Raw genomic sequence first — 23,318 nt, 5'->3', positions numbered from 1 at the left:
CCTTTTCTTTGTTTTTATTTCCTGTATGATGTCCCTGGCATTTGTTTTCTTTCGTTAAGTCCTCATTTCTGACCCTGTCCTTCCTTGTAACTCCTACCATGATTCTTTCCATTGCTCGTTCTGTGACTCTCAGTTTCTTTTCCAATTTCTTAGTTGTTGTCCATGTTTCTGCCCCGTAGGAGAATAACCATGCGCCACGCAAAACAACAAAGAAGGGGAAAATTCGCAACCTTTATATACCCTATTTTAGTATTTTTTTTTGAGGTACACACTAATGTTACCGGAAACCAAGTCTAAATTTTTACCTCACCATCACGCTCACTGCCCTAATTCCTATATACATTTACCATGTATGTATTTCAAACAAGTAACAGGTTATGCTGGAGAAAACAGAGGGCAGTCTCAAACTGTCTTCTTTGATTTACATAGATTTGCACACCTTACAATAAGTATTCATCATTGTAGCCAGTCTCTATGTAATCCAGGACCCATTGGAACTAAAATATCACCTTTCCCGTAAAAAATATCCCCCCAACTGTACGCTGAGTCGGCATACAGATTACAATTTATATTATCTGTTATTTCATCTTCAAAGACATTTAACAAAGGGGTAAATACCCTTCTCCCCCGGTATTTTTCCCCATACTCTATCCACCTACCGCATTTCCGTAGACCACAACGAGAGAATGAGGATCTAGTTCATTGTAACTCGTCGTGGCTTCTGTAATACGATAATTTATCTTTCTAATGTACAACCGTACACTGTAATTCCCACGTGGTCAGGGGTCATCCCAGGACCCACGCATTGAGTACGGTTTGAGGGGAAATAATAATACATGTTGATGGTTGACATGACGAGTATAGTCACCCACGTCCGAGGCTGTTCACCTCGATTACTGCCTAAACAAGGGGAAATACGGGCTAGAAGTAAGGACGTCCCCTGGGGACGAGGTCGATACAGGTATCCATCGTGGCTTTACTACACACCCAGTCGCCAGTTCTGGGTCACATTAAATCACTCGGCAGATTACTTTATTTTGCATTCTGAGCTTCAGAGATACCTTTAGTTTGTACTTGGAAAATGCGAGGTTGCCTCATTATGCACAGAGGATCGGTAAGAGGCTGCCAACGCAATTGTGTTGGCGATACACCTTTAGTCTTATAGCCTCTACCCCACCCCACATCACACACACAAAACACCTGCAATTAATAATAATAACGAAGTCTTATATAGCGTACGTATCTACCAAACAAGGTACTCAAGGCGCTGAGTATAAACAAACTTTCAGAAAGATAGGTTATTGCAGTGATGAATTTTGAGACCCAATTAGTTAGCACCTTATAATGGTTTACAAGGTGCTACGGTGCAAACAGCAGCCACAGCCAGGAACACCGGGGTGAACCCCTTCTCTTTTGGATAAGTGCACTAGGTTCTTTTACATGCGTTACCCAACACATGGGACCAACAGCTTTACATCCCATCCGAAGGACGAAGCAATGGTTAAGTGTCTTGCTTAAGGACACAAGTGTCACGGCTTGGGATTCGAACCCACACTGCTGATCAGAAACACCAGAGTTTGAATTCGGTGATCGTAACCGCTCGGCCACCACACTTCCGCAATTAGGGACATCCACATTTTGTTCCTCTTTTTGTTGTACTTTTTGGCAAAAGCTCTCATTGGTTTTTGTATATTTCCAACACTTTAAAACACTGTGTGGATATGTTTACGTCCACATAGTGTATCAGTTTGGATCCTTTTCGTTCACATGTCCACACTTTTACAGCAAACAATGGGATATTTCAAAATAGTGTCTGGTAATTCTCTAATCTAGCCAGTGCGCCATCGCAGCTCTAGGCGCAGCTGCCCCTCGTTAGGAGTCTTGTAGACGAGACATGATTCACTAGACCACCATCTTAAGACAGTGTTATGTGAAATAACACAGATACTCCTGATTACTAGAAGATGGATGGATAATTAAGACTGAACCCTGCTGCTGTCTTGCATTATTAAATTAGTCTATGATCAAGTACTTCATCGCAGGCACATAAAGATTTGTCAATATCGTTAAGTTGTAGACACAAGACCAATCGCTCATCGTTAAACTAAAAGCCATGGCTATCAAACCGCCGAATTCAAGAGGTGAAATTTCAATTTGATTTCCAAAACATTTTGTTAAAACGGTCTTATTAGTGTTCAGAAGCGGGCTCTGCGTAAAAAAAGGAACCAGTCTGTTTAAATAGATTTTCAAGCTTTCCAAAAAAAGTTTACAAATTTTGATTTGTTAGGGATAGTGATGAACTTTCAGTGCAGTTTGTATTTAATATAAAACCAAACAACAAGAACACATAACTTCTTAGGTATGTGTTAGGTGGTGCCCGTGTACGTGAGAGGCCACCATAATTGTCAAAATGTGGGCCTGAGGTTGGGATCGTGTTGATAATCAACAGTTGGGATCACAAACCAGCCGTTACATAGTGGCAATATTATACATTGTGATGAAAACCGTTCTTTGGTGGATTTCTAGAGTCTTATCTGGAGTTAGGACGAGTTCATCGCCCTAACTTAGGACTAGCCTTAAGTTTTTTAATATCTCAGAGGACTAGTCCTAACTCTTTGTGATCGACCCCTTGTCTCTCTCATCATTCCATAATTATTTTTGAAATCGACAAATAGGCCTAAGGTGAATTGCAGAATGAAATTGTGATTGACTACTGCTTTACGCAATGACATATTATTCAAAGGAACCGATCTGTTCCATAAATCCGGCACTAATAAACAAAGATTACCATAATGAATATCACTGAAGCCAGTAAAGATCGCTCACTGAGATTCGTTTATTATTCTTGATTAGTGGCCCCAATTCTTCTCTGCAACTACACCGGAAAGATTACAATCAATGCCATGAGGAAAAGAGTTGCTTATCCATTTGATTTGGGTCGTTATAATTACAACAATAAATATGAAAACGTATTATTTAATATCTTTTATATTTGCGGGTCGACCCTGATCCTGTCCAAGCTGGACTTACGGCTGTTGTTTGTTGAATGGCGTCTCTATGAAAGCCAAAACACTCCCATACCTCACCACTTCTAAGACAACTGCACTGGCTCCCAATAGGCTAACGTATTGAGTTCCGCACGCTGGTCCATACCTACAAATCATTAAATCACAGTGCTCCAGATTATCTCTCTTCACTTTTTGAAATCCATGACTGTCCGTACTCCCTTCGAAGCTATGATGCGATCTCCCTCGTGGTGAACAAGTCACGCAAACAAGCCTGTCCCCATTAAAAACGCCGAGACTGTGTTGTCCTTCAAAAAGGGTCTCAAGACGCACCTGTTCTCCAACTCGTAGCTGGTTTCCCCATTCTTTTGTCTGTCTCCCTGTTAAGCGCCTTGCATCCTTTGGTAATTTGGCGCTATATAAATCCAGTTATTATTATTATTATTATGTGCAAATCTTTTCCTGTAATGTCTGTTATTGATTTAACCAGTTTGCTATGGATGTCTTCAGGAGATTTAAGTATGTGAGTTGTTTATTAAACTATTTTTGGAGGAGTAATTTCCTTTCCACTCACTGTTTCCAATGAACATACCATCGATTTAATCATCAGTAAGGTTAATCATCAGGCAAACATATCATCTGTAAATGGTCCCGTTTTTAAGGAAGAAATAAAAGTCCTAGGAATTGAGAATGCAATTGACTGAAAAAGCTGTATGTTTATTTAATAATGTGAAGTTAATATCAAGTTTACTCATAGATTGTAAACACACACACAATGCCCCTTACGTATGCCATGAACATTGGGTTCCCACATCGTGTAGTTGTAGTTGTACAGTATATGTATATTAAGATGGAAGCCTTCAAAGGCCACAAGCAAAGACAAACAAATGCTGTGGCAAGAAACTTGATTTTTGTTTTCTCGCTTGCAGGCCGTGTACACCTCCGTATTAAAGCGGTCTATACAAACAATAACACACAACCCCCTAAACTAAAATATATTATTATTAGCCGCTGTTGTTTTAATCCGCTGCACTTGTACCTAATTTGGGAGTGTTTGGGCCTTTTCCCAAACCTTAGCCACTGGCACCGGCTCCGGTTTATGGGCTCATCAGTCATCAAAACAAAGATAAATGTACCAGATAGACTGGAGATAGACTGGAGACAGCAGAGCTATAGGACGGCAATTAGCAATAGTGCTTGGCAGAACCATTCACAGTAAGAGCACACCTTCCCCGAAATGGAAAAACACAATAATCGTTCATTTTAGAGCAGTGTACATTGTGCGTTATGATTTCAACATCAAACAGAGTGAGGAGTGAGAGATTGAGCTAAGCTGAGGCTTGGGGAAAAAAAGAAGCAAATTGTTCCCTGTCCGATCCCATGCATTGCTGTACTGTTAAACGCAACGAAAACGCACACTCCAAACAATGCTAATAAAGCCACAACGCGTAAGCATAAAACAATTTGTCATACACGAATAAGGTTTACAGCAAAATTACCCTATCTATCACGTTAACAACCTAGTGCAGACTCTTTCTTGGGTGGAGTGTTGGTCTTGATGTTAGCTCTGCTTGTCTTTTTTTCCACAACATGCAAAGTTTCAAACATTTTTAGTCAGTTTGTGGCTGGTGTCCTGTTTCTGCTTTAGCAGCCCTTTGAAATTAGGCACTGGCCCCCATTTTGGCACAGGCCCCAAACGTTTGAATCGCTCGAGACTTGTACTTTATTTTGTCTCTGACCGCAGGGTTGAAGTTGTAGTCTTGGTTTCAGCAGATGGCGATAGGTATCGGGTGTTGTGTATAAAGCTTTGGACTCGGCGTTTATAAAAGTGCTAGCTGAATTATTTAGGTCTCCAAGATGAAATTTTTCTATTAACATCTACACAATTTGTCAAGAAGAGTTTTGATTGTCAAAGACGTGCGACAACGCAATTTCTAATGATGAATGGCCGCATTGGCGGCCAGAAATGCCCGAAGCTGTGCCATTGAGTTCTTCCTAACTATATGATGGTTTGATTTTACTCAGCATCAAGGAGCAAGGAGAGTCTCTGATTTTTGATTGAAAAAACATGTAACTTTTTGAGATTGGATATTTAACCTTTTGTCACGAAAAAAAACCCATATTTTTTACATATGCTTGGGGCAAACGAGAAGCAGGCTATTCGGTTGTGCTTGTCCTTTTTTCGTGGTCGGGCACGTTGGAATGATCATTGCAGCTCATGTGAAATCCCTGTTTAAAAACAAAAATCAAGAGTAAAGATGTCTTTGGAAGAAACATTTATTTGGACTCACTGTGTCAAGCTGTAATTGACCCGTGATGACTATTTTGTTCGGCACGTTGTACCAAGGTGTGCGTGTTGCTTTAAGACAGAGAAAATAAATTAATATTGCGCTATTTTAGTTTAACTTGATAAGCTCACCACTTGATAGTTGTCTTGGATGAGCACCTTTAAACTAAATAAGAAGACTTTGAATTAAAAACACAAATCTTTCACTCGGCTGTAAGTAATGTACGTTTCGTGCGAAGAATGTGTTTTAAGTCACAAACATCGTTTAAAACACACAGACGTATCTCAAGGCCCACGTTCAATCTCTGCCACAATTCCCTAATCGGATCATAACATTCATTCATTGGCTCTCACTCGTCCAAAATGTCCTCCGTATTTGCTAGTAATCTGCAACCACGAGGGGGGTGCGAGATTGAAACCTAATAGGTTACATGAGTGATCGAGTTCACAGAGCATTACTACGAGAAAGCAAAGACCGAGTCACGTTCCCAGGCTCCGCATTTGGAACGTGTTAATTACGAGCAGCACTGTACTTTGGACACATTGCCTCGGGTGAATACATCACTTGGTTTTGACATCGTGAACAGAGGATTTAGCATTTTGGGAATGATCTTTGAGCGTATGTGTGAGTGACACATTCAGAACTAATACATTATGAGAGAATGCACTTTCTGTCTACACTTATTAAATTTGTCGAGGAAAGCTTTCTTAAATTTAACAGCTTCTTGGGTGTAGCAGTGTAGATGGTCTCAACTGCCCTTCGTCACGTTGCATATCGCAGCTGAAGTGACATTGAATATTTTGTTACGTGTATCGTATTGGAGTTGGAACTTGTATGTTATTGTGGCAGCCTGGGCGTTCTTGATGTGGTATAGATAAAGTTTTGATCACAAAATTTCCAAATACGAGTACAGTTCTGACTCTGGGTATTTACGCCAAGCATAACCATGAACAATTGATAAGTAGTCCTCTATAAATTAATGGCATTTCGTGATGTCTAGGAGCCTTCTTTCGGTACCTCAGTCCGCGGCCTTCCCCTTACTTCGCACCTCAATTTTTTCTCTTGCCAAATAGGTAAGATTCTGTTGGGGATAGGCGTGTGTTTAGAATTGATCAATGGTTATGATCATCCAATTGACAGTTTGTAGTGCATGGACCATCCTTGCTCTATGATTGGACATTTTCACTGTTCGCAGGCCTCGATGTTTACCCCTTTATTAAAGAAGTGTTTATAAGTGCATGTCAACACCTGTCAGTTCCATCAACTTCATACAGAGACGAAATGTTTTTTCCCCTACTCAAAAGACTAAATTCCTGGAAAATGTTTAAACAAACACAAGAATCCGACTGTCGACCGAGTAAAAGAAGCTAGGTAAATAACTAAAGTATTATATGTTCTATCTGAGTGATCAATACAACTTCAAACATTACGACTGCAGATGTTGATTAATTTTCCCCTGGTGAAACATCGATTCCAGAGGAAGGAGGTTCATATAGGGGGAATTAAATGAATCTAGAGATTTTTCTGTCACATGCGGAGGGAGACGACTGGATTTATTAAATTTTTCATCTGGGGAACATCTTGGAGGAAATAGACAAAGTGGACTGTAGGGTGAGGAACATTAATTTGATGTTGTTGTTTTTTTCTTCTTTTGACATCATTTTCTTGTGAATTTTGTTTCTTAAGATTAAAGTAACCTTGTACGTACATTTTGTTATGTTGCTCAATTTTCTTTAACATAACAGTGCAGAAACAAAACGAGAGGTCTGTCTGGATTACAAATCTGCGGTTCACAATCTTCGAGTAAAAGTGTTGCGGCTCTAAAATCGCATTGGTGGATAATGTATCTTGCTTAGAGTCAATATAAACAAATTGTATCAACACAATAGGAATAAGGAAGAGACAAAAACTATGTTGTCCATTAGTCATTTCTCAACAGTATGCTCTCATCGATGAGACAACATCCTTAGACACCTATTCCCCGCCAAAACACCCGAGAGCTTAGTAAAAACACTGTACCCCATTGATTTACTCTGACTGCACTTTACGAAAGACTTTAGAACCAAACACGAAATGCACATGTCGAGTAAATCCTAGGTAAAGATATCCTACCCTCGATCGACACATAAGATGTTTACTGCGACGTGAAGGTTTTGTATTAAAGCTCAACGCGCCGTATCACATGCCAGTCGTTCTCGCTCTTAGCAATCTAGAAAAACGCTACATGGAATGCAAACATGCATTCGAAAGCACGCATTCATTCCGATTTAGCATAGCGCCCCACTGTAATTTGTTTTCAAGTGTCCCTAGGTAATACTAATATGAAGCCATTCGTTGAGAATGTTTTTTAAGCTCTTCACATTATGCTCGAATGAGGTGTTTGTGTTTTTTTTTAGAAGATGAAGTACACATGTTTGTACCACACTGTGATATCGAGCACTCTTGATAAGTCGTGCAGACGGGACGGAAATCTTGATAATCTCCTCCGAAATGCACACTCCAGCAACCCAAATCCTAATCAGAGAGAGAGAACAAATGTTGGAAAACAACCCTAATGGAATCTCAATTTAAGTCCTTCGTTATCGGTGATACTTGGGATCCGATACTGCCCGGTTTCAAAGAGCCAAAGGATTTAATTACTAAGGCGCAAGACAGGTCAAGGAGAAAGGTTATATCAACCCAAACATGAGTCCATGTTTCAAATTAAAATGTATTAAGCAAGCTTGTTCCTTAAAGGCAGTGGACACTATTGGTAATACTCAACAAAATTATTAGCATAAAACCTCACTTGGTAATGAGTAATGGGAAGAGATTGGTAGTATAAAACAATGTGAGAAACAGCTCCCTCTGAAGTAACTCTTTTTTTGAGAAAGAAGTTTTAGAATTTTGAGGTCTCGAAGTCAACCATATAAACGCACACAACTTCGCCTGACCAGGGTGTTTTTTCTTCTTTCATTACTATCTCGCAACTTTGACGACCAAGTGAGCTCAAATTTTCACAGGTTTGTTATTTTATGCATATGTTGAGATACACCAAATTAGAAGACTGGTCTTTGACAATAACCAATAGTGTCCAGTGTTTTTAACTTATTGAGGATTTGGTTGTGTGTGGTCATTATTTCGTCAGTTTAAAGGGAAGGTACGCTTGGTAAACACTCTAAAAATAATTGGCAATAAAACCTTTTAGTAAAGGAGACTGTAAAGCAGTTTTTGATAGTTTATAGCATATTGAGAAAGATTTCACTTCGCAGTAATTTGGTAGTGTTAAAAGATACCAGTTTTACGCCTCAAAAGCTTCTCAGATTGTGTATTCCTGCTATAGACGATGTGACCTATGTTCAAACTGCCCTCTCTTGACAAAACACTGTAAACGTCATCTTTCGCCAGGCAAAAAGACGCGTAGTCATGGTAAGATTGCATACACTTCCTAGCTGGGTGCCAAAACACAAAGGTTTTGCCCGGCGGTATGCGCGCGAATCGGGTTATGGTTCTCGAGTGACGTAAGAGGTCACATCGTCTATAGGGATTATTCTCTTGCGTGGCCGTAGATTCACTCTGGAAAAACGTAACCATGAAATGAAATGCCCACAGATTAGTTTTATTGTATACATTAAGATGTATATAAGATTAAAACAATAAAAAAAAATTAAAAAGCAATAAATAAAACAAGCAAAATATCTTCATCAGTCTTGCAACAACAGAGACGAAAAAAATAATTAAAAAATCCATGTTTGCCATCCCAGATTAAAAAGTCAGACAACCTGTTTGTGTAATCAATGCTGTACTTTCAACATGACTTCATCTATTACCCACTCATCATAAACACATAGCATGATCAATAATCAACTATTAAATTCACATCATCTCACGTGAATTACTTTGTCATTTGTAGTTATTTTAAGTACTGACTAGTCCATCACTATACAACTACGCAAGTCGGTCATCTATGATTCCTGTTGCAGCTTCCACAATCATCCCCGCCCGAAGACCTCGGGAGAATTTATTTAGACGCAATTTTATGGAAATGGGTCGACAACCTAAGGACATGGCTAAAGGAGGATATTTTGTTGAAAGTTTTTGTTACTAGCGACAGGTATAGCCTCGGATGTTCTGTATAGTAATGCTGTAAAATAGCAAGAAAACTACTGGCAGTGTTGCTGTCGTCGTTTAGGACAGTCAGCTGGTCTCTCTCACAGGTTTGTGATTTTATGCATGTAGAGATACACAAAGTGAGAAGAGTGGTCTTTGACAATTACCAATAGTGTCCATACTGTCTTTAAAGGTTACTAATTACCTACAAAATTTGCATGAGCTACTTTAGCAACAATACTATGACATCTCATAAATGCCATCCCAAAGGATTGCCCACTGTACATATGTATACCTCGCTGTTCCATGACATTGTGATGTTCACTCAGTAACAGACGGATATGTGTCCCGTACATTGTGTTATTAAGTTCCTAATCAGTGGAACGTGCCCAGTAAATGTCTCTCGTCATGTTCCCTAGTGTACATGTGTTGCGTGATGTTGGAGACAAGACTCACAGATGACATTTATGTTTGTAGGGTCCGTTTTAATGGTGGCTTAAAGAACGCTGATTGAAACTGAGAATATATCTTAAGGAGAGTCCCCCTGACGGTGTATTTCGCGTGAACCTTTAGCATTGCTAACTGTTTCTTTTGGAAACTGGCATTTACCGTGCAAGTTAGGAAAGGAAGAACTCGTGGGCCCAAATCCGCAGGGATCCTTTGTCAAAATTCGCAGGGGTCCTCTGTCGAAATTTGCAGGGATCCTCAGTCAAATAGTCAAATAACAGTGGTGGTAAACTTGATGCAATCCAATAGTTTTCTTTAGGCACATGCGTCTGCTGTGACGTCAAAGCATTGCTGGCTTACTGAAGTGGGTACAGGCATGTGCAAGTTTATTTCTTCCAAACACATTGAAAGATTGCGGTAAATTTATGCCAAGAAAACCAAAATACGCGCCATAAGTGCATCTAAAACCCTTTGAAAGTGTTTAAGTTTTGAATTGTTGAACTTAACGCTCATCATTTTTTCCTCCAAATCTGCCGATATAATTCTCTAAACACCAAAAGTTTAGTCGATTTAGGAAAATACCAATTTCCCTATTGAAAAGCACTACGACAGTGGTATTTTTGATGTGAAGAAAAAAATTTGCTATAAACCGGCCATATCACAATGAGTTGACTCCAGCCAGGTCCCCCTTTAGTGATTGTAAATACTGGTTAAAAAAACACCGAGAAGGCACAGTCACCAGACTTGGCTTTACTCGCAGCCTTTGTTTGATTAACTCAAACAAATGGGTGCATAAACACTTCACAACGATACAATAAAATCCATATTGCACTACATTGGCCGAAGTCAGTTTGAATTCATATTCGTGAAGGCAATCGGTACATCATGAATTCTTCATAAACGCTATTGCACCACTATTATTCATACCCCGTCGCTGATTGGATCATATGCTTAATGACGTGTGGCCGGTTCTGTAGTATTTTTGGTGTGAAGGTACTGAGCCAATACAAATCGATTATCATGCAATAACCACGACTGCTTTAATTGCTTCATCATTTGCTTTGTGGTGTTTTTTTTTAAACTGCAGATATAAAGTTGTTTGGTTTTTATGGCAATGCAGCTCACACTAGTGTCAGTCGCAAACATTGTCGTAAAGTCGAAGCAAATTCCACCCATCACACCACGTTTCCCGCCATAGGGCAAAGTCGTAAGATGTCATAACCTCATTACTATAATAAATCTCAGCAGATCAAAATTCCGTTTTCGATGCAAATCCGTCAGCTGGATCGGCTGCACTTCCATACATTCAATATTCTAAAAAGAGCTTGCATTGCGCTTCAAACAGCCTTAGTACCTTTGATATTCCTCCGAAGTGAATGGCAATAAAAACTATCTTGGTAAGAAGATGATTTAAAGGCAGTGGACACAATTGGTAATTACTCAAAATAATTATTAGCATAAAACCTTACTCGGTAACGAGTAATGGGGAGAGGTTGATAGTAAAACACATTGTGGGAAACTGCTCCTTCTCAAGTGAAGTAGTTTTCGAGAAAGAAGTAATTTTCCACGAATTTGATTTCGAGACCTCAGAGTTAGAACTTGAACTATCAACCTCTCCCCATTACTCGTTACCAAGTAAGCTTTTACGCTAATAATTATTTTGAGTAATTACCAATAGTGTCCACTGCCTTTATTAAGGTCTACTATTTTGAGGGACACTTTCTTTCAGAGGAATGTGGTTTTAGAGAGAGATATTCCAAAGTATTGCAATCTGAGAAACAAATCGGCATGAAAGGTTTCTCATGAATGTGGTTTTTGATGGAAGGGTTTCTCAGTGTAGATATCCCAATACCGGACTATTTTTTTTTTCTGTGTGGATCGACTGCTCCGGATTTTTGGCAATGTCTCTAAAAACGTAACACCTTTAAAAATTGAATCTTGATAGGATGTTTTTTCTGTTGGAAATCTTTTATATATATATATAATAATAATAATAATAATAATAATAATAATAATAATAATAATAATAATAATAATAATAATAATAATAATAATAATAATAATAATAATACAAATCCCGCTCTAGTCAATTTTTCTTTGTTCAATCCAAAATCATTTAAAAATGTTCCCAGTCAGTTTCCCTTGTGGTTTATTATTTGATATATATATATACCCAAACTTCCCTCAATTCTCAATAATAACATGCCTATACTTCACTCCTCCAGCAGGTTACACTCAGCAATCACTGAGGTTCCCATGGTTGCATTCCGCCGCCCTAAGAACCTTGGTGACATACTAGTCAGGGCCAAACTTCCCCCAGGTACAGTCCAAACACAACCCCGACAGATATACTGGGCTGTCACAAATGTACCCGTTCCAAATGCAAAACGTGTCTGCACATTAAGCCCTCACTTAAGGTGAAGAGTCATACCACTGGCTCTTCATACAACATCAAGACCGACTCTGAATGCAGCACGTCTAATGTAGTCTATGTCATATCATGTAAGAGATGTGGGCTACAATATGTGGGAGAGACTAAGACCAAACTTAGTCTTCGCTTTGCGAATCATGTCTCTTCCATAAAGACTAAGAAACCGTACCCAGTCTCTATCCACTTCAACAGCCCCAATCATAGTGTCATTGATGTTGAACTTCTGGTGATTGAAGCTTGCAATGGTGATGACACACACCGCAAGAATAGAGAATCACACTGGATTCACCAACTCAAGACAGTCAAACCCTTTGGACTTAACATAAACACTGGTGTTAAATAACTTCTCATTACCCTCCACTTCACTTCTGCCTAAGAACTTATATGTTGTATATATTCTGTACATAAAGTATAAATTAACCTAGTTTAAAGTTGTTTTTATAAATTCATCACTGTAACTATCTGATGTAAGTAACCCCCCCCCCCTTTTTCCACAGGTCCCTCATACCTATTTTTTAAAAATCATCATACCTTTGATCTTGCTATTCTTATTAATTGACCATTGTTAGTTGCATCATGATGCAACTTGCTCTCTAATCCTACCCTTTCATGTCTCCCTACATTGTTGTCGAACAATACTTTTACCACTTTTATGGTCCAGTAACCCTTCCTTTCATTCTAAACATCCTTTGTCCTCGCCACTCCACTCCTATTGGTTCATAGCCACCAATATTGGTTCTGAAATAGGAACTTTGATTGGCTGTTATTTTCCCGCTTCTTTCTGGATCCTTTCCTTAATCCCTTTCCCCCTCTCTTTTTCTATAAATGGATATGTATTTGTTTGTACTTGTTTTATGCCTCTGAAGAAGGTCCGGATTGGATCGAAAGCTAAGGCCATCTACCCTATTCATTATATATATATATATATGTATATGATTTAAACAACCGAACGGTTCTAAAAACCAAGGTATAGCTCTATTGATCTACCTTTTCTTTTCTTAATGAGTCAACGAGATTTTAAGAAGCCAAGTTTATTTGATTGTTGTTATTTACAAAAAGGATTGGCTTTTTCGTAACCGGAATTAATTTTTGCATGGGAAGAATATTTCCCTCTGAAGTTAAGAGAATGATAACAAGAAATGAAAGATCAAAATAGACAAAGTGTACAGGGGCCTCTCACAGGAGTTGGTCATGGTACAAATAAATCCTGAAAAGGTTTCAGAGAGAGACTGCTAGTCTGATTGCTTGATATTTGACCAGCGAAATTCAACCAATAAACAAGCCATTTTCCCTCAAAGCACTGAATGGTCACCCACGTGTTGAGCAAACATTCCTAAGTGCTTGCAACATATTTCCTTGATAAAAACACACTTAATGCATTAAACATAATTCAATTTAGGGAAAACACACAATGTAAAATTTCCCTTATGGCCTGTGCAGTGTAAGCATTGTATGCATGACGTATAGACGTATCCCCGGTTGCCTCCCCGGTTTGATTTCTACGGCACCAGCCCCCACGCACACGCGCACAGACGTCATCTTGTAGGGCAGATGTTTGGACGGTTACGTCATTTCAAATACGGTCTATTGTTGAACCTACAGCATCGTTCATAGTTAGCTAATAAGTTGGTTTAGCCAACCAAACTAGGAACACCTTCTCTTTTCGATAGGTGCACTCTGTTCTTTTCAAGCGTTAAACAATTTACGTGACCTTTACATTGTATGTGAGGGGCGCAACCTGAGTGTCTTGCTTAAAAGACACACAAGTGTCAACTGCTGGGACTTGGACCCACACTCTGTTTAACTTAAAAAAACATCAGAGCTAGGGCTGTGGTACTCTTGTCCGCCCGGTCATACGCGCCATATTCTGGGCCAGATAATGGTATCCGAATTGAGACAAAAACTATGAAAGTCTTGACTAATGCAAACTAAATCATTACAACAACCATGGCTAGCTGTAGTCTAACCGATTCCAGACCAACTATAATTAGGTCTTCTCGATAGTTCACCAAACATCAGGTGAGCGAAACAAACTTAAAGTTAATTTAAGTAACTATACATGTACACCCTTCGTGTATATCACATTAAGGGAATCAACGTGTGATGAGGTTTTTAACTAGTGGTTTAAACCCACCGAGGCCTGGTTCTTGCTAATTTTACTGAGACAAAGTCGTGGTAAATTATCAAGAACCAGGCCTCGTGGGGTTTAAACCACCAGTTGAAAACCGATGCAACACACTTTGATTCCCATTCATAAATACCTTTTCGGTCAAAAAGCATCAACAATTTTAGGTCAAAAAGTAAAATAAATGCAAAAATTTTAATTGTTCAATGATTTCTTTCAACACAACACCCCTCCAGCTATGAAATGGTAAGGCCCTCGGGTAAACAACTCCTTAGGGAATGCTGTGCGACGCGCGTATCGCTTGATGTGGCACAACTGTCCCGGCCGTTGCTCTCGACCAATAGGAATGGAGAAACTGTCTTATAAGCACAGGTGCAGGCTCGCGTGTCACGCCCATGTTTCAACACTTTTTACTGGTGTTACATCATCCGTTCAAACACCCCCACGTGATGCCCTCTCGACCAATCAGAATGGATAAACTGTGTTGTATTTAGGTATTTATGAATATATTTTAAATACCATTACTATCTGAAAATTACTGTTTAATCTATCAATTCTAGACATGTTTTCAGAATTGAATTATTACAGCCCTCTCCCATGCGTACTGCTAAAAAAGACGTCTTTTGATAACCAAATTGTGTTTGGCTGCCTTTGCAGCCTGAGGAAAATCTAGGCACGAAATGGCCAAGAGATATAGCACACCGTGCAGATGATTGATTGAGTTTGTTCGTTTTTCTGGAAAAAATAAAATAATAATCAACAAAGGAGAGTGTCCGGAGGTACTGTCTCTCTCCCTCACAGCCAAACATAACAACAATTAAGTCTTCATACCTCAGATTCTTTGTTTTACGCCATTTGAGCAGGGGAAATTAAAACTGGGAGCGTACCTGGTGGCCATTGCTGTCAAAGACTCTCTTTGGCCGGTTTGCGATTCAGCTAATAATATTGTACTAATTGAAATTCCCTATCCCGAGGGGAAAACTTGTCTGTTCAAAAAACGCATGGTCTTTCTCAACAGACAACGTCCACAACAACGTCCACAATAACAATAACAACAACAACAACAACAACAACAACATAAACAATACTAACAACACAATCCCCCTTGTAAAGTAAAACGATTGTCATTTTAAATAACTATCGAGTATCGACTATCTATAGGACAATTTAGGAACATTTTTAGATACTTTCAATTTCATTAATACTAACCTGGTCAGTTTGTGTAATCGTAGTACCTTAAATTTTCTAGGAAATGATATTAAAATAATTAATCAAAAGGGAAACTGACTGGGTTAAAAAAAAAATCTAATCAGAGAGTATATTAATAGTGCACAAACGTGTGTATGGACCTTAATGTAGCAAAATACCTAAATAATAATCCCAGGCTTAAAGGCAATTGACACTATTGGTAATTGTCAAAGACTAGCCTTCACAGAAAATTTGAGCTCAATCGGTCATCGAACTTGCGAGATAATCATGAAAGAAAAAACAGCCTTGTCACACGAAGTTGTGTGCGTTAAGATGCTTGATTTCGAGACCTCAAGTTCTAAATCTGTGGTCTCGAAATCGAATTTGTGGAAAATTACTTAATTTCAGAGGGAGCCGTTTCTCACAATGTTTTATACCATCAACCTCTCCCCGTTACTCGTCACCAAGAAAGGTTTTATGCCAAAGATTATTTTTGAGTAATTACCAATAGTGTCAGGCACCTCGGAGTTGGGCTCCTTTTAGGTACAGCATTTGGGATACATTAAGGGCTTCTTAGACATGTAATGCTTTTATGACTGAACAGTTTAGTTGAGGAATGTTGATTTCAGGGCCGAGGGTTAAGCCATTTTTATACTACAAAGACGATTGACAAATTTTCCTTTGAGACTTGAAACAAAATCACAAGCTAAACCAACAGATGCAAAAATGTGGCTCCCAAAACACCATTCCGCACTACCAACTCGATGGGTATGATTTCACGTGGTTAATTTGTTTTGAAAATCCATTAGACCACTGGGTGTTTTCTTCTTGTCCGAAGCAGTCGCACGCAAATTACAAACTAAACAGAGCATGGTCGTAAAGTTTACATTAAAAAGAAAACCCACAAAAACAGCTAGAACTTTATTTATACACGCGCCAAATATGCCTCGTTAATCACTCAGTGTTATTTTTTTTGTCCCATCTCGAGGGCGCCATAGGTTTGTTTGTTAATTAATATGTAATTTTTCATGAGCTTCATGCATCGATCGCTAGAAGGAATAATCATCACAGCGAACGAGGCAAATAAATCATTGCTCGATACAATGAGCCCTTAAAGGGAAAGGTACATGTGTGGTAATTACTTAAAACAATTATTAACTTAAAAACTGACTTTGTAAGGAGCATTGGGGAGCTGTTGATAGTATAAAACATTGTGAGAAACGGCTCCCTCTGAAGTAGCATAGATTTTTAAATAGAGGTAATTTCTCACTAAAATAATAAAAGACTTCTAGCTAGAAGTCTTTTATTCCTATCTGAAAGCACACAAATGCATCCAACAAGGGTGCTTTTTGTTTCATAATTATTGTCTCCCAATTCCGATGACCAATTGAGCTCAAGTGAGAACACTGGTCTTTGAAAGTTACCAATAGTGTACCTCCCTTTAAGTTGTAACCCTCTAAATTGTATTCAGCTATTGAACACAATATACCCATAAACGTTATTTTCTATTAAGAAATTAGTTGTTCTTAGTCTACGTACAGTCTACCGTCTGTTTATGATTTTGATATTGATCAATCTGTACAATGCGTCTGTCTGCTTAAGCTGTTAATTTTGAAAGCACTTGGGACACGGCAATTTAGATTATTATGGTCAGCTTCAGTTAACCACCATGGTTATATTCTCTCTACTTGCACTCCTGATTAGCACTTGTCGCTTGGCATATTAAAAAAAATTCATCTCACCTCACTCAAGCAGCTTACAGAAACACTGTGGGGCCAATCAATCCATTATTGAGCACCTATTATAAGCCCCCGCGGATCCCTGTTTTAATTTTGAATGGAGAGAAGCAATTTATGATCAATTGTCTTGCCCATGAGGCACACACTGTACATGCTTCGTATTCGCAAGCACATTCTGATGATTCATAGAAGATCTAGACTCTGGTGCTTGGCCGCGACACTCCAAAGACCTATTTAATTAAACCAGAACAAATTGTCATATAAGTGTCGTTCTGTGCGTGTTTAATGGCTGATAGAGAGCGGAGATAGTGTTGATGTCCACAAAATGTACCACAGTCACTCCGGTGTCTGTTTGAAAAACTATGGGCAAACATGTACAAAGCACCGCGGATTGCCGACATCCAAAACACAATGACCTGGGAATATACAAGCATATGAAGTCAAAAAGTTTCGAAATTCAGGTCATGGGTTCACATCCTGCCTTGCAAATCGCATGATATTCATATCTACATCTCCGAGATTAAGTATGTGGTTTTCTGTTGAGCTTTTGTCGTTAAATATTGAAGGTCATTCTGTCTGCCGTCGCAAAATACCGTGTATAATCAATGTAATGGGTAATCCTTTTGATACGCACACTTCGCAAGCTACCGATGTTGTGTGTTTGTTTGTTAGGGGGTGTTGGTCTGATTTTTGTTTTTTGCATGGTGGTATTTTTTTTCTTCTTTTTTTTTTCTTTTAGTGTGTTTGTTCATAGAGACAGGAAGAGTATTGCTAGGAGTAGTCCATATTTTGATACAAATGAACTTAATGCGGATTCACAAACCATCATTAGTATTAATATTTGTTTTGTTTCACATCAAACAGAGATTGTAGAGTCGGGGAAATAATTTAAAATGTACGGCATGAACCGTGCGTCAATCTGTCCTTCCCGTTGACAGATTTGCTTTCATGCGCTCGGTCGGAAGTTTGTCAATAACTGCGGAAGTGTATTTTAAAGGATGTCGGCCTACGCATTAAACTGACAATTATTTGAAAAAGCACACAAAAAAAGAATAATTGTTGGCACTGAAAAGAGACTGGTTGTTTTAAAATAGACAGTGGTTCTGTTTTAATAGGCCTTTTCGACTAAAAGCGGTGGACCCAAACTGTCAATGCTGGTAACCCCTCCATCAAGTTTTGTTGTAGGTTGCTTGCGATGAAACTATACACTTGGATAAGACGCAAGCAACCTAAGCGATGAGTACAGCCCTTTATCCCTGCAGGAGTTGAGTTGGAAAATTGTTTTTCGAGAGAGATACTGCGGCAATCATTGTAGATTATGAGAAACAAGTACTTCTGACCCTTGTCTACATACGGAATACTAGTTTCTCTGTACGGGATACTAATTCATGGTGTCCCTAGGTCAACGATCACATCGTAAATACATACAGAGCGATACATCGAATTGTTCACAACTGTTTTTTTTTTCTCCCAAAGATGTGTGTTCATGGCGTTATTAATGGCGTCTTTATTGCTGCTGCAGTTGTGATTATGGGGTTTGAATGCCTTCATTTAGCTTTCTACTATCAATATCTTCAAATGGTGTAATTTTAATGCAAATCTGTGGACATTGTGTTTTCTGATGTCGTACAAAAAGTACATATAGACCCTTTAAAATGGAAATATTTCTAAATTTAGGATTTACCTCCAAACTTTCTCTTATATGAGTGAACTCTTTTATTTAGGTTTAAACATAGCTTCTATTGATTGCTACTTTGTGGAGGTATTGACAGTTGCCAGTCAGAGGCCCGAGTCCCATCCAAAGTAAGATATCGTCATCACATGTTATAACTAGAAACTCAGTCGGTGTCACGTTGTACGTGTTTAATGGGGTCGATTTCACACAGAGTTTTTAGGACTAGTAACTCGTCCTAACTCGAGATAAGACTAGTCTCAACTCTTTGTGAAGTCCACCCCGGGGCTGCTTTTATTACATAAATAAAACATGGATCCTTGCAGGTAGATACAATTTCCCTGCGCAATGGGCTGTGTCAATTGGGCCGCACGACCCACCTCACTGACTTGACTTACACGGCACGTAAGTCTGTCGGGGTTGCCTCACTCTATGCATTTCTTAACACTTTGTTAAAGTATAGGGATACCAAGAATTCAAGTGTACTCATTCTTAGAACTATATGTAATTGGGTAATTTTTTTTAGAAACTAAATATTTAAAGACACTTGACACTAATGGTAATTGTCAAAGACCAGAGTCCTCTCACTTGCTGTATCTCAACATATATATGCATAAAATAACAATTCTGTGAAAGTTTGAGCTCAATCGGTCATCGAAGTTGCGAGATAATAATGAAAGAAAAAAACACCCTTGTCACACTGAGTTCTTGCTTTCAGATTCTTATCTAAAGTTTACTGTTTCAAACGTGTTTCTCGTGAGAATGAAAAGTTTAACCATAGATAGTCACTGGGCCACAAACCAAAATGTCCATGGACGCTTGTTCATTTTCCAAAGCTCAAATCACATTGTGATTATTTCGAGCTAGGATGTTGAACCGTAGTGACTACAGAACTGCAATGAATACACAAACCCCCAGCATCGTAATCTCCCCCAGTACGGATTGCAAAATGACCAAATCCCGGACTTCGCTCACTTAATAGATCGTTACTGATATGAAGTGCAGCATATTACTGGATTCGTATCAATAAAACAACGATTACCTGCAGAGACATCAGGTGAAATTGATAATAAAGGTCATGTCCGTGCCTTCACACTGGTCCCTCGATCCCCAGTGGTGATCCACATCCACTGGGTCATTGCGCGGACTTGAACCCCTCCCCCCCCCCCCCCCCGATAACAAACGGCCAAAAGCTCCCGTTGGCCTTTTGAAATTACCATCTGGTTACCCTTTCATCAAATTTCAATGTTTGAGGGGTAAAAACACAGGCCTATGATAGGAAGCAAGAAACGTATGTGATGGTTATACAGCCCTTTATCCCTGTAGGAATAGAACAAACAAAAACATGTTTTTTGAGTGAAAATACTTCATCAAATATTTATAGTCTTATTTGAACTAGGCTACCTCCAGCCGCGATTCGCCAGGTTGCAGTGTTTGCGTTGTGTTGATGCGACTCTATTTGAATTATTGATTGTTCTGTGTGTCTTTTTCGAGGGTATCCTTTGACATTTGGGGAGGAAAGATTTATTTTTTACTGAGCTCAGTGCCTGCCTTAAGATGATTTGTGCAAAGGTCTACCCACGCACTATAACCAACTGATCAAGTCGAGAAACAGAAAACGAACGTTTTCAGCTTGTTTTGTTTACGGTGTGTTTGGGGGAGTAATGTAGTCCAATCTTCTTCTTTTTTTTTAGAAATTGAATTACCGGCTGTCCATTAAAATATTGGTTTAACTTCATTTGTAACAATACACCTTTGCAGCGTAGATCAAACTTGACTTACATTTGCATGAGTGGCTATGCAAACTTGTTCATCCGACCTTTCACTTACTCTGTCATTTTCGTCATATTCGTTGCAATTCTGTTTTTAAATTTGGTAGCTGTAATTATGGATATAAGACCCAGCATGCGCGTTGTCGGGGTTGTGTGGTCGCTTTGCACTGATTGGCACTGTGTTTTTACATCAAGTTCAACCCCCCCCCCCCCCTGCCGTGTCTTTTAAGATTGCTGAATTAAGTGTGTTAACACATAGAGTTAGCTCGATGGTTAACACCACATCTCAAACTGTGTCAGTAAAAGTCATTTGCAACAATCGTGATCACCTTCTTGATGGCTATGTATAAACAATACTTTGAATGATGCACTTCAAGTGAACGACCTCAGAGGTGTAATTAGAAAGTTCAACTTACTGTCCTCTCTCTAAACCCGGGGTATGGGCTTCACGCTTCGAGCCTGCGTCCATTGTAGATGTTGTCACGTAAGTTAATCAACACGATAGCATCAGTGTGTGCCAACACTCTTCTGCTCCCAAATGCCTTATTAAAAACTATGCGTACTTCCATATGCTGGGGAATTTACACACTTTGGTGTTAAGGATTGAAAATGGGGTGTTAATGGCACGTCTGGGGTTAAGGGGTGCAGGCTGAATGAAAACATTATAGAGCTAAATATTACCCAACAGATACTTACATGAACAATTATTACCATGTAACCATCAAATAATACACTTTTTTTATTAGGGATGCACATGGGACTAATATTGTCCACAAAGCTCTCAATGGCAAGGCTCCCCACTATATTTCTGAACTGCTTCAAGTTTACACTCCATCAAGGAATATTCGATCTAGTTCCATGCTTCTCCTCATTGAACCCAAGTCTCGACACTCATGGGGTGACAGGTCTTTTTCTTCAGTCGCGCCATGCATTTGGAACTCTCTGCCAATTAATCTTCGATCTTGTCTTTGTACCGCAAAATTCAAGTCTCTTCTAAAAACTTATCTTTTGTCACAGGTTTTCAATGACTAATTTTATTGTGTCTGTTTTTCTTTGTGTTGTGTTTTGTTTTTGTTTTGTTTTTGGTTTTACTGCGCCTTGAACACCCAGCAGGGTGGATATGTTTGCATTACAAGTCTTATTATTATTATTATTATTATTATTATTATTATTATTATTAATTTTATTGTGTCTGTTTTTCTTTGTGTTGTGTTTTGTTTTTGTTTTGTTTTTGGTTTTACTGCGCCTTGAACACCCAGCAGGGTGGATATGTTTGCATTACAAGTCTTATTATTATTATTATTATTATTATTATTATTATTATTATTATTATTATTATTATTATTATTATGATTATGATTATGATTATGATTATGATTATGATTATGATTATGATTATGATTATGATTATGATTATTATTATTATTATTGTTATTGTTTTTGTTGTTGTTGTTGTTGCTGCTGCTGCTGCTGCTGCTGCTGCTGCTGCTGCTGCTGCTGCTGCTGCTGCTGCTGCTGCTGCTGCTGCTGCTGCTGCTGCTGCTGCTGCTGCTGCTGCTGCTGCTGCTGCTGCTGCTGCTGCTGCTGCTGCTGCTGCTGCTGCTGCTGCTGCTGCTGCTGCTGCTGCTGCTGCTGCTGCTGCTGCTGCTGCTGCTGCTGCTGCTGCTGCTGCTGCTGCTGCTGCTGCTGCTGCTGCTGCTGCTGCTGCTGCTGCTGCTGCTGCTGCTGCTGCTGCTGCTGCTGCTGCTGCTGCTGCTGCTGCTGCTGCTGCTGCTGCTGCTGCTGCTGCTGCTGCTGCTGCTGCTGCTGCTGCTGCTGCTGCTGCTGCTGCTGCTGCTGCTGCTGCTGCTGCTGCTGCTGCTGCTGCTGCTGCTGCTGCTGCTGCTGCTGCTGCTGCTGCTGCTGCTGCTGCTGCTGCTGCTGCTGCTGCTGCTGCTGCTGCTGCTGCTGCTGCTGCTGCTGCTGCTGCTGCTGCTGCTGCTGCTGTTGCTGTTGCTGTTGTTATTGTTGTTGTTGTTGTTATTGTTATTGTTATTGTTATTGTTATTGTTATTGTTATTGTTATTGTTATTGTTATTATTGTTATTGTTATTATTATATTGACCTAAAACGTGCGAAACGATACAAGCGAGTTTAACAAACAATTTCATACAGTTCTGGCTAAGCATGGTAGAGTCACCTCCCTTTAACTGGTAACTTTTACGGTGCTTCAAAATAACAATCTTGCCAAAATCATTAAATCTCACGAGTGCCGAAGGCGTTGGAAATGCCATAATGAGTTTCGATTTGTTGCGTGTGAATGTCCTCGAGATATTGCTGTAGCCCTTTTTAAAGGTTACTTTAAAAACAAATTCAGTTAAATTGTTTTCCTTGTCTACCTCCGTAACCCTATCTTGTTAACATCATTAATATTTCAATGTTCATCATGTCTTGACCACATCCAGTTTTGCGTTTCACATCGTCACACTTCTTTTGAATATGAATGCAAAATGGAACAACGGTGCCATTATTGTCACAATTTCAAACAGCGGGTTAACACAACATTTTGATTAGCACAGACAA

General features: G+C 39.3%; 1 protein-coding gene across 1 annotated transcript in view; it reads right to left on the bottom strand.

The window, feature by feature from the left end:
• Positions 1–23,318, bottom strand: part of LOC117307423 (extracellular calcium-sensing receptor-like) — a 77,674-nt gene that overhangs the window by 14,411 nt on the left and 39,945 nt on the right. The window lies entirely within an intron of this gene.

This window comes from Asterias rubens, chromosome 2 (genome assembly GCF_902459465.1).
Source record: "Asterias rubens chromosome 2, eAstRub1.3, whole genome shotgun sequence".
NCBI classification, from domain to species: domain Eukaryota; kingdom Metazoa; phylum Echinodermata; class Asteroidea; order Forcipulatida; family Asteriidae; genus Asterias; species Asterias rubens.
Note: the sequence above shows the minus strand (reverse complement) of the source record. Positions and strands in the feature narration are given on the sequence as shown.